Source organism: Triturus cristatus, chromosome 2_1 (genome assembly GCF_964204655.1).
Source record: "Triturus cristatus chromosome 2_1, aTriCri1.1, whole genome shotgun sequence".
NCBI lineage: Eukaryota > Metazoa > Chordata > Amphibia > Caudata > Salamandridae > Triturus > Triturus cristatus.
This window is the reverse complement of record NC_140581.1, coordinates 1,084,631,983-1,084,648,900: the sequence shown is the minus strand read 5'-3', so window position 1 is coordinate 1,084,648,900 and position 16,918 is coordinate 1,084,631,983.

Below are 16,918 nucleotides of genomic sequence, written 5' to 3'. Positions count from 1 at the left end.
TAATTTTAATGATGCAACGATGTAGAGCTGATGGTTCAAAATTGGATACTTTAATAAAGAAGTTTACAGGACAGCAATTATCAATTTCAGGAAAAACTTTTGTAACAGTTGCAATAATTTTCCATGATGGACCTACTGTAACTTGTGGTCATTACACAGTTTATCTTAAATGTGAAAAAGGCTGGACACTGTGTAATGATTCCCAATTGATTTTTAAGCAACGTTTGCCTTTTGATTTAGCAAATTCCTATCTAATCTTCCTGAAACCTAAATTTTAGAGAGATTTGGCAACATCTGGACAAAACAATTTTACCATTTTATTGGATTACCATTTGGAATTTACAAATAAAAAGATTTAACAAATTATCATTTGGCCTAATGGAAAGGTAACCAATTGTAATGTGGAATTTTTCCATTTTTTAAGGAAACTTTGGAAAACCAAAAATTTAGAAAAAATCGGTAACATCTGCACAATTTAAATTTTGGAATGTTATTGGATTGCCATTGGAAATTTTTTCAAAAAAGATTTTTAAAATTACTATTTGGCCATGCGGAAAGGTAAACAATTCTATTGTGGACTTATTTAATTATTAATAAATCTTTCGGAAACCAAAATGTTACAGAGAATCGGTGAGATCTGTACAATTTAAACTTTAGATTTTTATTGGATTACCATTGGAAATTTAACCAAAAAAGAATTTTAAAATTACTATTTGGCCTAAAGGAAATGGAACCTGATGTATTGTGGAGTTATTTGAGATATATTATTGTGATTATACTTCTGAAACAAAAATATCAGACGGTATTTTAAAGAAATAAGTATTGATATTAGATGATATTTTTTAAGAATATTATGCATTTCTATAAAGTTATGTTTATGCAAAAAGAGATTGTGGGCTTTTTTAAAACAATCTTTGAGATTGTTAATTTTTTTTTTGCCTGCTGTTAAATGATGAATGCAATTGCTTTCACAATTTATAGTGAAATGCAATATATTCTGAAAACAGCAAAAAAAAGGCAAAAATATTTTTTGAAAAATATGTAAATATGTGTACTGTATTATAAAATGTTTTATTAAATATTAATACTTTTTTCTTTTTTTGCAGATTGAGATAGAAAATTTTCGAAAACTAGAACCATTTTTAAAGCAATTAAAAAAAATGTAAATGAATAAATATTTTTTTGAGTGGGTATGGTAAGTCAATAATATCATGGTCCCTTTTTTCCACTTCTCTACAATCACATTTTCAGTTTTTAATTGTAGTCTCTCAAGGACCTTGTAATGTGATAATTGATTTTTAGTGTTTTTAAAAAAAAAAATAATAAATTACGCGTAAAAAAGTTTTTAAAAACATATATAAAAAATAGATGAAAGGTAAGGTTGGCTCTTAAAAGAGCCGTTGTGTTCATGCAGGGACAGAGGAAAGAAAGATTGGGAATATTAGATGGTACGACAAGTGTGCTGATCTATTTTACTGTTCACTAGGGAAATACTGGTCTCCCTATAACTAATTAGATCATGACAAGTGGCGCACCGTACTTCAACCCTCGCAAACCGAGAGTTAATTTCTAGAGGACCAGAAAAAGGAGATGCTCCCCCCACAGATGAAGGGCTCACCTGACCTGCAGAAGAAGGACTCGGCACTGCAGATGATGGTCCAGGCTGAGCTGCTGTGGATGTGCTTGGTTGATTTACTGAAGGGTTACCTTCAGTAAGTCGAGCATGTGTCCTTCTGTGTACATCCTTAAGGTGTCTCATCATGGTGTGATTCCCAAAGGAATACTTCCTGACAGGATTCCCTCTTGAAAGTACACGCTTACACAGCTTACAAGTCACTAAGGGTGCATTTACCGTTTGCTGGCCTTCTGGAAAAGAAAAATACTCCCATACGTAAGAGGTCTTTTGTTTCCTCGCTCTCTGCCTCAAGGTAGTGCTGCTAGCCTCACTCTCAGAAGAGCTCTGCTGTTCTGCCATCGTATCACAAAGACAACCCAGCTCCTTCTCCTAAGGGATCACAAGCAGAAATGAGGGGAATGGGTGTGGTGTAGGAGAGTTCTAGAACTGAAAGTAGTTTCAACCAATCAAAAGTTGTGTTTCATGATCACATGACCCACCGTACGCTTACGGTGCGCTTACGGCAAAAGTATGCATGCGCGTAAAAAAGACACGCGCTCGCGCGCATGCGCATAACAGTCACTCCCCAACACTTCCGCGTAACGTGCGCGTGTAGCGTACACGCGTACGCGCCCCACGCGCAGTACGCGCGGCTACGCAAATTGCGTAACTATACGCAAACAGCGTAGATAAATTACGGACATTGCGTAAACCGTACGCTTACCGTAAACTTACCGTACGCGCACTAAAAAAAAAATTAAAAAAAAAAGGAAAAAATGTATTGCTAATAAATTTTACCTGTTTATTTAAAAATAAATGAAAAATAAAAACATATTGTAGAATTTTTAAAATTTAACCATAGTCTTTAAAAAAGGATAGAAAATTAAAATAAAAATATGTAAAAAAAAGAAGAAGAAAAAAAAAAAATTAGCATTTAAAAAACCTTGCAAATTCACTGAAAAAAACAGGGTTTCACACACGTTATAGTTAGGAATTAGCATTTAAAAAACCTTTGAAATTCACTGAAAAAACCATGGGTTTCACACACATTATAGTTAGGAATTAGCATTTAAAAAACCTTAGAAATTCAATGAAAAAACCAAAGGTTTCACACATGTTATAGTTAGCTGGACATTTCACTCGTAAAAAACCATTGAAATTCCCCCGTTATAGTTAGTTCAGCTAACTATAACTCGCGCGCCCGCAATGCACTACTGATGACGTCACATATTACATCACTCATGACATGGTCAGTGACATCACTCATGACATCACTGATGACATCTCAAATGACATCACTGATGACATCATCCTTGTGATAGAGTGGTAGACCTCCTCTCACCCTAATATAACCTTTGATACACACATTTAAAAATAGAGACTGAAATTTTCAAAAAAATGGATATACCAATAACAGTTACAACAACCTATTCAGTAATTCTAAGATCCACATACACATCCACTCATCCACCAACAATCCTATACAGTCACTCATACATGTACTCACACATCATATGTACTCATACACCTAAACATCCTGTAACACAATGCCACTCATTCATAGAGTTACTCACACATAGTCACTCATGCTAATAAAGAATCAAACATCCATTTACCTGCATATACAGTTATACACACACCACCACACTTACTTTTACAGAAACTTACACATACTTAGTCTTTTAAATAATCACTTATAGAAACACATACTTATTCATACAGGCACTCTTCCAATCTCTCACTCGCACATATACTTACTTATATACACCAATAGTCATATATACTAGTTTAAAACATATGTAGTTACTCATAAAGACACTATTGAGACAGTCATTCACTCACTAACACACCCATACACACACTCATCCACCCATACGGTCCTACACACATGCTGTCTTCAACACATACAAACAGTGAGTCACTCATTCATGCACCTATGCACTACATAATAACCCCCACCGAACCATGAAGACACTCAGACACTCATACTGATACTCAAAAAACCAACTAATAACCTATATAGACACTCATGTAGCTACTCACCAACCCATGCAGCCACTTATATACAAAGTGAGAGACTGATACAGGTATTTACACATTTAAACATTACTCACTTAGCCATGTATTCATAAAGATACACTTAATCAGTCAGTTACACAATCAATTTTTCAAAAACAAATCATCAATTTAGACACTTATATACTCATTTATTCTTCCATCGACCTTGAGATATACATATATTAAACATATTTAATTTTCAGAAAAACACACATTCACTGGATGATGTCATCAGTGATGTCATTTGAGATGTCATCAGTGATGTCATGAGTGATGTCACTGACCATGTCATGAGTGATGTAATATGTGACGTCATCAGTAGTGCATTGCGGGCGCGCGAGTTATAGTTAGCTGAACTAACTATAACGGGGGAATTTCAATGGTTTTTTACGAGTGAAATGTCCAGCTAACTATAACATGTGTGAAACCTTTGGTTTTTTCATTGAATATACATATACATATATATATATATATATATCCCGAACACCGCTGAAACAATGATGAAGACGGCAATGGATATGCCCCAACTCCAATGATCACACGGACACGGACCTGAGAAAACCATACTTGGAATTTCAAGGCAAGGGTGGTCAACTATGGCAAATGTTGAGGCAAAGTCTGTATAAGTGGAATTAATGGTTACTGCCAATAAAAGACCTCTGATTTGTCATCTGTAATGCTTCATCTCGGTCTGTGGAGGGAGCTGTCATTGTAGTCCTTTTCTATGTCTATGACAGCTGTCAAATAGTCCTACTTTTATGTTGATGGTTACTGCAAACAGCAGTCCTACTTCTATGTCTATGACCTGTCCCCGTTGTTTCGGTTTTGAGAATCTGGTCACCCTATTTTAAATGTTTCATCCAGCGTAGAAAAAAACACAGTTCACTTTGCCAAAAATCGATTAGGCTGTGTTGGGCAATGTTTCCAAATCTAGATTTGTGGTGATAGCTTGTGTATCATAAATGCACAATGGGGCAGATCTACAAGGAAGTGCCGCAGCGTGGCACTGCAGCACTTCTGAAGCACAGGGATGCAACATATTTACAAGCATATGTCGCATCTCTGTGCTCCCCCCTGCGCTGGCGTACAAACTGCAGCCATGTGCTGGCGCAGGCACCCTTGCACCATGGTGCAAGGATGCCTGCGTCATGAGGAGTTTGTTTTTGTGCAGGAAGGTGCACTTTCCTGCACAAAAACAATCACTACAGGCATTTTCCGCTTTCAATGCTTGCTGTAGAATGCAGCATGCATTGAAAGAGGAAAAAACGAGGAGAAATTAAAACATTTCTCCTTGTTGCACCTCGCTACGCCACCTCTAGAATGGCGTAGCAATCACACGCATCTCCAGATTTACGATTTCTCGTAAATCTGGAGATGTGTCTTGTTCCATGGGTGTTGGTGGGAACACCCACAGCAACACCCATGGAACGCCCCTTCAACGCAAAGTGCTGCGTGTGAAGGGTTTGTATTTACAAGGAGAGGAAAAGTCACGCAGGGTGGCTTTTCCTTTCCTTGTAAATATGGAGGTGCCCCCTGTGCCACCAGGTGCAGGGGGCTTGTAAATCTGCCCCAATGTGCTGAATGAAATATCCAGACACTTGTGGGAAAAATAAGAGTTTGAAATTGAAATATGTAGCACGTGGTAGTGTTCATGCACAGTGTAATTTATGTGCACACATTTTTGTTTCTGTTAAAAACAACCATCACTGGGTGGTTCAGAAGCTGCACAATCTCAGACTTTGAATTAGAGAAGTACATTCTACAAAGCAGGGTCAGATTGGGATGGAAAAACGATCCGGTCACAAAAATAAAAGAGGCCCATATTAGTGATTTGGATAGCAAAAAATGTGGCCCATGTTTGCGAATTAGAACCGTTTGGAACCTTATAAGTAGTTTTTAAGGTATAGAAGACAACATGGATTTTGAGCTTGCTGCAGCAAATGTTTGTTTTCATATCAGGGAAATCAGCAGTAAAAATCGTCCCAGCAGACCATAAAAGAGACCCACAAACAGAGAGAAAACCGGTGTAAGACCAGCCTAATGCTCAGGCCAGTCCGACCCAGGTACAAATGTCAGAATCACCTCAACAAATTCTATTAAATTTCCCAGTCTAATTTTCACACACTGATGTGCCCCATTCTTGTCCTTTAGGGTCATGCAAATCTAAAATCTTTAAAAAGCATATGGCCTAAGACCTTTGGAACACGAGAGTGCGATATCGGCAAAGTAATTAGAGGCAGATGTCTTGGCCTGCTGATGACTTTCAGAATTCCTCTCCTTTAACAGATACTTTATAACTGTGTTTTCATTCCAAATTTGGGGGCATATTATCAAGCACGGCGTTAAAATTATCGCCGCTTTAGCGGCAGAAAACTGCCACTAAAGCGGCGGTAATGGGCTTGATAATATGCCGCAGAGAATTCCAATAGAAACCCAGGTTCACACCAGAACATGGGCTTCTATGGGAATTCTCAAGGGCATATTATCAAGCCCATTATTGCTGCTTTAGCAGCAGTTTTCTGCCGCTAAAGCGGCAATAATTTTAACCTCGTTTCTTGATAATATGAGCCCTACATTATCTATTTGAATAAATGGTTAATGAAGTAAACGTCTGCCAACAAATACAAATTAAAATCCAACTTACAAAACACTGCAATTCTTTAGTAGGGACACCACTATAAAAAGATAAAAAACATAAAAATACATTTGATAAAAATTTCTCTTAAATACCCATCATAGTACCAATAAATTAAAATATCTTAACTAGTATAATCTTCCTCATCAACTATAACAGTTAAGACCAATGTTGTAAAAATGAGAATAAAATACACCGGCAATAGCTTAATTTGGATTAATCATAATAAAGCAGCAGTCACTTTATGCCTAATTAACCATGCAGCAAACAGAAATTTAAAGACTGCAATCACTATCACCCTAGTTGGGTCAGATTAGTAGATTCTAAAGGCATTGATGCGATTTGTAAGAAAAAAAAGACTGTGCATGGGCAATATCCACCACGCTCTCGCTGCAGAATATTCTACACAGAAAAGTAGTAAATGCAAGCATGCACACCTGACACAAGGAGGACCTATCCTGTGTCGAAATCCAATTTGAGGTACTAGAATCAATCAGCAGAATGCTGTACCTGAATTGCAGGAGGAGCGAGCGTGCATGCGGAGGGTGGATGAAGTCCAAGGATTTCTCTGCCTTGGGCAGGTTCTTAGGCAAGAGGAAAAGCCTAGTGCAACTACCAATATGGCTAGATGATTTGTTATGAGAGGTAATTGGCCCCCAGAATCTGGCTTAAGCAACCATTATCACGGAAGCTGTGATAGTGCAAGGTTCTTTCTATTAATTGCCCACACACAAGTCATGTATGAGTTTTATAACACAAACCAACCACTTATTTTTCTGGGTACTCTGGAAGCTCTGTATGTCAATGAGACTATCTCTATATGGTTAAAGTTCTTCAGTGATCCATATTCAGATCCAATAAAGAATGGGCCTCAATCTAGCAAGTTCTGAGGTTAGTTTAAGCTCACGATCTAATCTAAGTGGGACTAAGGGATAACTTTCCCCATGCACACAAGATCTCTTATGAACTTGTTCTTGCTAACACCCAGAGGATCAGAAGAACAATGTCCCCATAGTTCCTCTCCATACAAGGCTGCATTCCTTTTCTTGGGGCTTATTAATTTCCACCGCAGGGAAAATCGGACATGATGAATCCCTCTCTGCAAGTCTAAGGATAGCAGCAGCCCGATGATTTATCAAAAGTGAACTCTTGGTGATCTGCAGGGCCCATAATCCAGAGTCTTAGGAACAAGTACCCATATACTAGAAATTCCACCACCATCTCCAAGGCCTCCCTACCCAGATTGATATTTCCTCTAGCCCTCTTCCCTTTACAATAAGTTATCTGCTTTGTTTTAAGTGCATTGTTTTCAAGGCCATATAGCTTACAAAACAAGTTGAATCTATTGACAAGTGTTTACAAACCAGCCCTAGTCTCAGAAAGCAGAAGAGTGTCACTGCAAAGATGAGAGTCAGAAGCTTCTGACCTGCTAAAATTGGGAAATAATTGTGGACAGCTTGTCAAAAACCCTACACAGCTGTTAATGCATAAAAGAAAAAGTGTTGGAGCCAAAGCACAACCCTGCCGGACTCCCACGGGAGGGGGGGTGTAAAATTAACTCTTGCACATTTCTCCTCATGGAGATGAACAGTGATGTACAGTAAGTTGCGGGGAATTCCAAGCTCCCATGATTTCGATCTGGGGACCAAGTCAAAAGCAATCTGTTTTAATTATTTCCTCAGCACCTACTAGCAGCAAACCTTTTGCAAATTATCTGGGAGAATGATAGGATGATAATCAGTCGGGATATCAGGACTTCTTTTTTTAAAGAACAGAATGATCTTAGCCTTTTTCCTCATAGCAGGCATTGTGGCACCAGCCGCAATCACATTGGAGACAACATTAATATAAGGTACCCATATGATCAAGATGGATTTTAAAAGATTTGATGAGATCCTATCCAGTCCGGGAGACTTGCCCTGCTTCTGAGAGGAGACTTCAGCTGCTGTCTCAGCAAGCGAAAAAACAACTGGTGAGGAAGGCATCTCACAAGTATAAACAACTCCTTCCACATTGCTGTCATGCACCAAGTAGGATTCAGGTGGGAAGGATTAAAGGATCCCAAAATGAACTACCCACTCACTTGGCCAGATTGACGACTCCGCAGGTTTGACTGCATTTCCAGTGCCCTGGCTCACTATCCCCCAAATTGACTTGGAGTCTCTATTGATTGAAGCTTCTAACAAGACATCCCATTTTTTTCTCTCCCAGTGCGCCTTGGCTGATCTTATTGCAGTTCTGTATTGGATTCTGTTCTCCCTAATCTTGTACCTGGCTCCTTTTTGTATTGCTTTTACAAGATTGTTCTTTGCTTCCCTGCACTGTGGTGAGAACTACCCAATCAATTTGACATTCCTAGGGGCCTGCATGAAGTTTTTAGCCTCTTCAGTGCCCATGATGAGATGGTCTCGTCATGGAGCACGGTTGCGCTGTGCCCATGACGAGACTATCTCGTCATGAACCCCACCCACTAGTGCAACGCCCGGCACAGGAGGGTGAAAGGGCGTGGCACTGAAGGGGTTAACAAAACAATCTTCAAGTCCAGGAAATAAATGAGTGTGGTCAGCCATGATTGTCTCATTGTTACCCCAGCTGTCAGGCATCAAAGCCTTGTGGACTTCCACATTGGCATAGATTTCTGAAACCACCTTGAGAGAAGAACAAACAGCTTCCCACTTCACATTTATATGATTATTAGCAATCTCCAATACATACTCACAACACTAAGTAAATGTCTCTCTAACCTATGGTGGTAAATCCTTCAAAGCTGAAGTCAGTTGGTCATGGTAACTCTCTTCCCTATCTAGCCCTATCATCTCGTATAGGAATATCCATATCCTAATATCTAGAATGATGTAATCAATTTGTCTAGTGTATGCCCCTCTCCGAAAAATTGGAACGAGAGACAAATCTGAGAGTGAACGGTTATTACATGTTCGAAAACCATGTGTAAGAGATAAATCCACCATTCGGAGAGCCGCCCTGGAAAGATTACTTATTGCAGGGAATGTTAACTCTGGAATTCCCCACCACATGTCTTCATCACGGCACAAGTTTGTCTCCAGTGAGATACCATTTTCTTCATAGGTTAAGTTCAAATCACCTGCCACACTGACTTGATGGTCCCACTATGAGGAGCTCGCATCTCATCCAATAAGTGGATAGATGTTATTTAACAAAAGAGATATTCCCATAGACAGAATAACAACCAGTCCTTGGGTGTCAGGTGACACAACTACAGAGCAAGACCGTGCAATATTCAAACAGACCATCGAATGGTCTTCCGGCTAGGGACCTCACAGGGCAAAATAACTCCTGGGCCATCAATTAATTGACCCCACTCCATGGCACCTACTTTTGGATTTATTCCAGAAATATTTGAACAAAGGATAGCTGTAGGGATTGGTAACATTGTCAATGAAGAGGGGAAAGTGACTGTGTCTACTGGCCCTGGATCAGCTAATGTCAACTCAACCACATTGACTCCAGTCACTAGTGATTTAACTACTGGTACCCTATTGGAAGAATCAGGCATCATTCCAAGGTTTGGCAGTGGCAATCACATAGGAAAAGCAACCACCATTTTGCTGGTAACCAGTTTAGGGGAGCCAGAAGTCGAATTGTCACCATGGGGTGTAGAGAGAATCAAGGGAGCTCTGTTTTTTTTTCTTATCAGAAATAAGACAATCAATTCTAGAAAGCATATTGGGCACAAGAACAGTTAACAGTGGTGCTGTGAAGGGAAAGTGGCCTGGGGGAATGAGATGGAATCAAAGCTGCTGGATGTACATGTCAGTAAATATAGCTCTAGGGAGCGGAATAATGGATGCCAGCACTTTCAAGATTGGCGGTCACCTAGACAACAATTTCTGTTCAGTGATAGGGTGCCTGAATTTAACTATCACACAATCTCCCACTAAACTCACGCTATGAACCATCAAGATGTCAGACACCTTGGAAAAAGAAAAAATTGCATTGTAATGAGTCCAGTGGAGAACTTTGTTTTTCCGTCATTATTTGGAGCCAAACACAGCACAATCACTGACCAGAGAGATAATAGACGACTGCCTTAGTTGTGAGAAAGGGATGGATATTCCAGGTCTCATAGGGATTAAAAAAAGCTTAGAAAGTGTTACATTTAGCGGTCTGTTTTTAAATCCTGAGACCGTACATAAAAAAGCTCTTAGAACAGCACCAGTACACACTCCATAGTATGGAAAGACTAGAGAGGAAATCTAAGAAATCAACTGTCGCAAATTTTATACCCATTGATCAAGCTGCCCATTGTTTGCCTAGTTATCTCATCCTGCCTATGTTTCCTTGGTAGAGGGGACTTCTCTTTCGACTAAGGGCTGGCACTGTAAAATATCTGCTCTGTTTTCCCCTTGGATAGAATGCAAACCTTGATTCTCTGCCCTGCCACTGCGACGATCAGAGTGGACAAACACTTTTACATTTTTTATTCTTTTGCATGTTTTATACAAAGTATGCTCAATGATTGCTAACACCGTTTTTTTTTTAAATTCACCCATCCGCTTATTAGATGCACTTAGTAGGATACTCAAACTAGAAAATGTTGAGTTAGTTTTCCGTGTTGGTACTTTTCTGAAAATAGCTGTTTGTGCACGCAAATCGATGGGTAATCTATGAAGGATGTCTGCGTTGTGCTTTTGAATTTTTATGTATTTTTGAGGTATGCTATTGTAACTATTTTATTGTGAATTTTAACTTATTTTATGTATTGTGCTTTTATGGATATGGTGCTATCCGAATAAAGTCTTTGAACTTGAACTTGAACATAAGGACAAGCCTCAGCTGGTAGGTTTATTATAGGGGAGCTCCCGACCCCCCCAAATCTCCCATTCCACTCCCCTTCATATTCCCAGGGCCAAACCTCACCGCTCTCATGTGGATAAATGCCTCAGGACCCCCTTGTCAGCTGTCCGGTTTAGATTCATGCAGGCGTGAAACACGTGTCCAGGGATGGCTAACGCAACACATACTGTTCTTTATACATCGTGGCATAGGCGTACCCGCCGTCGCCACTACATTTACCACAGTCCTTTGGGGCAACTTGCTGGTGTGACGAGCAGTGTGCGACCAACTTTTGCATAATTTATTACGGCTCCCTTGAGCCAACGGGCTGACGAGCCTTGGATCTGCACCTGCGCACCATGAGAGGTACTTGACCTGTTTTAATTACATTTTGGCAGTCCACACGGCACCCCTTTACACTGACCTGCTCCCTGCTGACGAGAGGCAACTACCTCGAAACACGTGTCCAGGGATGGCTAACGCAACACATACTGTTCTTTATACATCGTGGCATAGGCGTACCCGCCGTCGCCACTACATTTACCACAGTCCTTTGGGGCAACTTGCTGGTGTGACGAGCAGTGTGCGACCAACTTTTGCATAATTTATTACAGCTCCCTTGAGCCAACGGGCTGACGAGCCTTGGATCTGCACCTGCACGCCATGAGAGGTACTTGACCTGTTTTAATTACATTTTGGCAGTCCACACGGCACCCCTTTACACTGACCTGCTCCCTGCTGACGAGAGGCAACTACCTCGAAACACGTGTCCAGGGATGGCTAACGCAACACATACTGGTCTTTATACATCGTGGCATAGGCGTACCCGCCGTCGCCACTACATTTACCACAGTCCATTGGGGCAACTTGCTGGTGTGACGAGCAGTGTGCGACCAACTTTTGCATAATATATTACGGCTCCCTTGAGCCAACGGGCTGACGAGCCTTGGATCTGCACCTGCGCGCCATGAGAGGTACTTGACCTGTTTTAATTACATTTTGGCAGTCCACACGGCACCCCTTTACACTGACCTGCTCCCTGCTGACGAGAGGCAACTACCTCGAAACACGTGTCCAGGGATGGCTAACGCAACACATACTGTTCTTTATACATCGTGGCATAGGCGTACCCGCCGTCGCCACTACATTTACCACAGTCCTTTGGGGCAACTTGCTGGTGTGACGAGCAGTGTGCGACCAACTTTTGCATAATTTATTACGGCTCCCTTGAGCCAACGGGCTGACGAGCCTTGGATCTGCACCTGCGCACCATGAGAGGTACTTGACCTGTTTTAATTACATTTTGGCAGTCCACACGGCACCCCTTTACACTGACCTGCTCCCTGCTGACGAGAGGCAACTACCTCGAAACACGTGTCCAGGGATGGCTAACGCAACACATACTGTTCTTTATACATCGTGGCATAGGCGTACCCGCCGTCGCCACTACATTTACCACAGTCCTTTGGGGCAACTTGCTGGTGTGACGAGCAGTGTGCGACCAACTTTTGCATAATTTATTACAGCTCCCTTGAGCCAACGGGCTGATGAGCCTTGGATCTGCACCTGCACGCCATGAGAGGTACTTGACCTGTTTTAATTACATTTTGGCAGTCCACATGGCACCCCTTTACACTGACCTGCTCCCTGCTGACGAGAGGCAACTCCCTCGAAACACGTGTCCAGGGATGGCTAACGCAACACATACTGGTCTTTATACATCGTGGCATAGGCGTACCCGCCATCGCCACTACATTTACCACAGTCCTTTGGGGCAACTTGCTGGTGTGACGAGCAGTGTGCGACCAACTTTTGCATAATATATTACGGCTCCCTTGAGCCAACGGGCTGACAAGCCTTGGATCTGCACCTGCGCGCCATGAGAGGTACTTGACCTGTTTTAATTACATTTTGGCAGTCCACACGGCACCCCTTTACACTGACCTGCTCCCTGCTGACGAGAGGCAACTACCTCGAAACACGTGTCCAGGGATGGCTAACGCAACACATACTGTTCTTTATACATCGTGGCATAGGCATACCCGCCGTCGCCACTACACTTACCACAGTCCTTTGGGACAAGTTGCTGGTGTGACGAGCAGTGTGCGACCAACTTTTGCATAATTTATTACGGCTCCCTTGAGCCAACGGGCTGACGAGCCTTGGATCTGCACCTGCGCGCCATGAGAGGTACTTGACCTGTTTTAATTACATTTTGGCAGTCCACACGGCACCCCTTTACACTAACCTGCTCCCTGCTGACGAGTGGCAACTACCTCGAAACACGTGTCCAGGGATGGCTAACGCAACACATACTGTTCTTTATACATCATGGCATAGGCGTACCCGCCGTCGCCACTACATTTACCACAGTCCTTTGGGGCAACTTGCTGGTGTGACGAGCAGTGGCGACCAACTTTTGCATAATTTATTACGGCTCCCTTGAGCCAACGGGCTGACGAGCCTTGGATCTGCACCTGCGCGCCATGAGAGGTACTTGACCTGTTTTAATTACATTTTGGCAGTCCACACGGCACCCCTTTACACTGACCTGCTCCCTGCTGACGAGAGGCAACTACCTCGAAACACGTGTCCAGGGATGGCTAACGCAACACATACTGTTCTTTATACATCGTGGCATAGGCGTACCCGCCGTCGCCACTATATTTACCACAGTCCTTTGGGGCAACTTGCTGGTGTGACGAGCAGTGTGCGACCAACTTTTGCATAATTTATTACGGCTCCCTTGAGCCAACGGGCTGACGAGCCTTGGATCTGCACCTGCGCGCCATGAGAGGTACTTGACCTGTTTTAATTACATTTTGGCAGTCCACACGGCACCCCTTTACACTGACCTGCTCCCTGCTGACGAGAGGCAACTACCTCGAAACACGTGTCCAGGGATGGCTAACGCAACACATACTGTTCTTTATACATCGTGGCATAGGCGTACCCGCCGTCGGCACTACATTTACCACAGTCCTTTGGGGCAACTTGCTGGTGTGACGAGCAGTGTGCGACCAACTTTTGCATAATTTATTACGGCTCCCTTGAGCCAACGGGCTGACGAGCCTTGGATCTGCACCTGCGCGCCATGAGAGGTACTTGACCTGTTTTAATTACATTTTGGCAGTCCACACGGCACCCCTTTACACTGACCTGCTCCCTGCTGACGAGAGGCAACTACCTCGAAACACGTGTCCAGGGATGGCTAACGCAACACATACTGTTCTTTATACATCGTGGCATAGGCGTACCCGCCGTCGCCACTACATTTACCACAGTCCTTCGGGGCAACTTGCTGGTGTGACGAGCAGTGTGCGACCAACTTTTGCATAATTTATTACGGCTCCCTTGAGCCAACGGGCTGACGAGCCTTGGATCTGCACCTGCGCGCCATGAGAGGTACTTGACCTGTTTTAATTACATTTTGGCAGTCCACACGGCACCCCTTTACACTGACCTGCTCCCTGCTGACGAGAGGCAACTACCTCGAAACACGTGTCCAGGGATGGCTAACGCAACACATACTGTTCTTTATACATCGTGGCATAGGCGTACCCGCCGTCGCCACTACATTTACCACAGTCCTTTGGGGCAACTTGCTGGTGTGACGAGCAGTGTGCGACCAACTTTTGCATAATTTATTACGGCTCCCTTGAGCCAACGGGCTGACGAGCCTTGGATCTGCACCTGCGCGCCATGAGAGGGACTTGACCTGTTTTAATTACATTTTGGCAATCCACACGGCACCCCTTTACACTGACCTTCTCCCTGCTGACGAGAGGCAACTACCTCGAAACACGTGTCCAGGGATGGCTAACGCAACACATACTGTTCTTTATACATCGTGGCATAGGCGTACCCGCCGTCGCCACTACATTTACCACAGTCCTTTGGGGCAACTTGCTGGTGTGACGAGCAGTGTGCGACCAACTTTTGCATAATTTATTACGGCTCCCTTGAGCCAACGGGCTGACGAGCCTTGGATCTGCACCTGCGCGCCATGAGAGGTACTTGACCTGTTTTAATTACATTTTGGCAGTCCACACGGCACCCCTTTAAACTGACCTGCTCCCTGCTGACAAGAGGCAACTACCTCAAAACACGTGTCCAGGGATGGCTAACGCAACACATACTGTTCTTTATACATCGTGGCATAGGCGTACCCGCCGTCGCCACTACATTTACCACAGTCCTTTGGGGCAACTTGCTGGTGTGACGAGCAGTGTGCGACCAACTTTTGCATAATTTATTACGGCTCCCTTGAGCCAACGGGCTGACGAGCCTTGGATCTGCACCTGCGCGCCATGAGAGGTACTTGACCTGTTTTAATTACATTTTGGCAGTCCACACGGCACCCCTTTACACTGACCTGCTCCCTGCTGACGAGAGGCAACTACCTCGAAACACGTGTCCAGGGATGGCTAACGCAACACATTATGTTCTTTATACATCGTGGCATAGGCGTACCCGCCGTCGCCACTACATTTACCACAGTCCTTTGGGGCAACTTGCTGGTGTGACGAGCAGTGTGCGACCAACTTTTGCATAATTTATTACGGCTCCCTTGAGCCAACGGGCTGACGAGCCTTGGATCTGCACCTGCGCGCCATTAGAGGTACTTGACCTGTTTTAATTACATTTTGGCAGTCCACACGGCACCCCTTTACACTGACCTGCTCCCTGCTGACGAGAGGCAACTACCTCGAAACACGTGTCCAGGGATGGCTAACACAACACATACTGTTCTTTATACATCGTGGCATAGGCATATCCGCCGTCGCCACTGCATTTACCACAGTCCTTTTGGGCAACTTGCTGGTGTGACGAGCAGTGTGCGACCAACTTTTGCATAATCTACTATATCTACATTGCAGTTTGAGATGGGCTGCACCTCCCAATCTCGGGTCATCATTTTTAACATGGGGCAAAGGCAGAGGCAGTGCAACAGAATTCATTTTAAGAAGTTCTGCACCAATTACTTCTGGCCTGCCATCAATAGGTTTCAGTGTGGCCTTCAAAATAGCAGGTATTTTCCACATTAAACCCCTTCAGTATTGACAGAATCAACTTCACTACCTCCAGCTAAATCCCACATGGCTGAGGTAGATTGGTAGATTTTACACTTAGCTGGTGTCCCTTCCTTTTTGTGGGCACACCTATTGCTGGGGAGCAAAGCTAATTAATCGATGGCTCCAGGTACACAGGAGGCGAAGAACTAGGGGATTCAGAGGCGTTAATGGTAGTGGAACCCACAGACTCTGGAACCCCCAATGTTGAGTTGGGGATCATTAGTAAGTGATAAACGTCATTCAGCAAGTACTATTTTACCCCTACGACCCGCTGGAGAAACCCATCAAGCGAGAACCCCATAAACAGTAGATCCAAGAGGCATTGGCCAAGCCCAGTTTCCCCCAGGTGATGATGGGAAAAAACTCTTGCCTGGTCATCTTCCAGCCATGTGCCTGGGCATATCCCACACACATTTTCTGCCACGGGGGGATTCACGCTTTTTAATAGCGCAGTTCACATTAGACCACCCCCCTCTGAGGCCACTAGAAATTGTGGATGATGTAGTACCCACTCAGCACCCCACAGCAACACCAGTTTCTGGTCAGGTCATTTTGGTTATTTACTTCACTGTACAGCAAGTCATCACGTGAGTTTAGAAGTGCCTAATACGTCTTAGACAAAATGAAAATGTCATGATCAATGTTTTTCCAACATCATGGGCAAAGCTTGGTTAACTCAGATAATTCATGGAAGAATGATGTACCTCTTGTGGCCTTTGT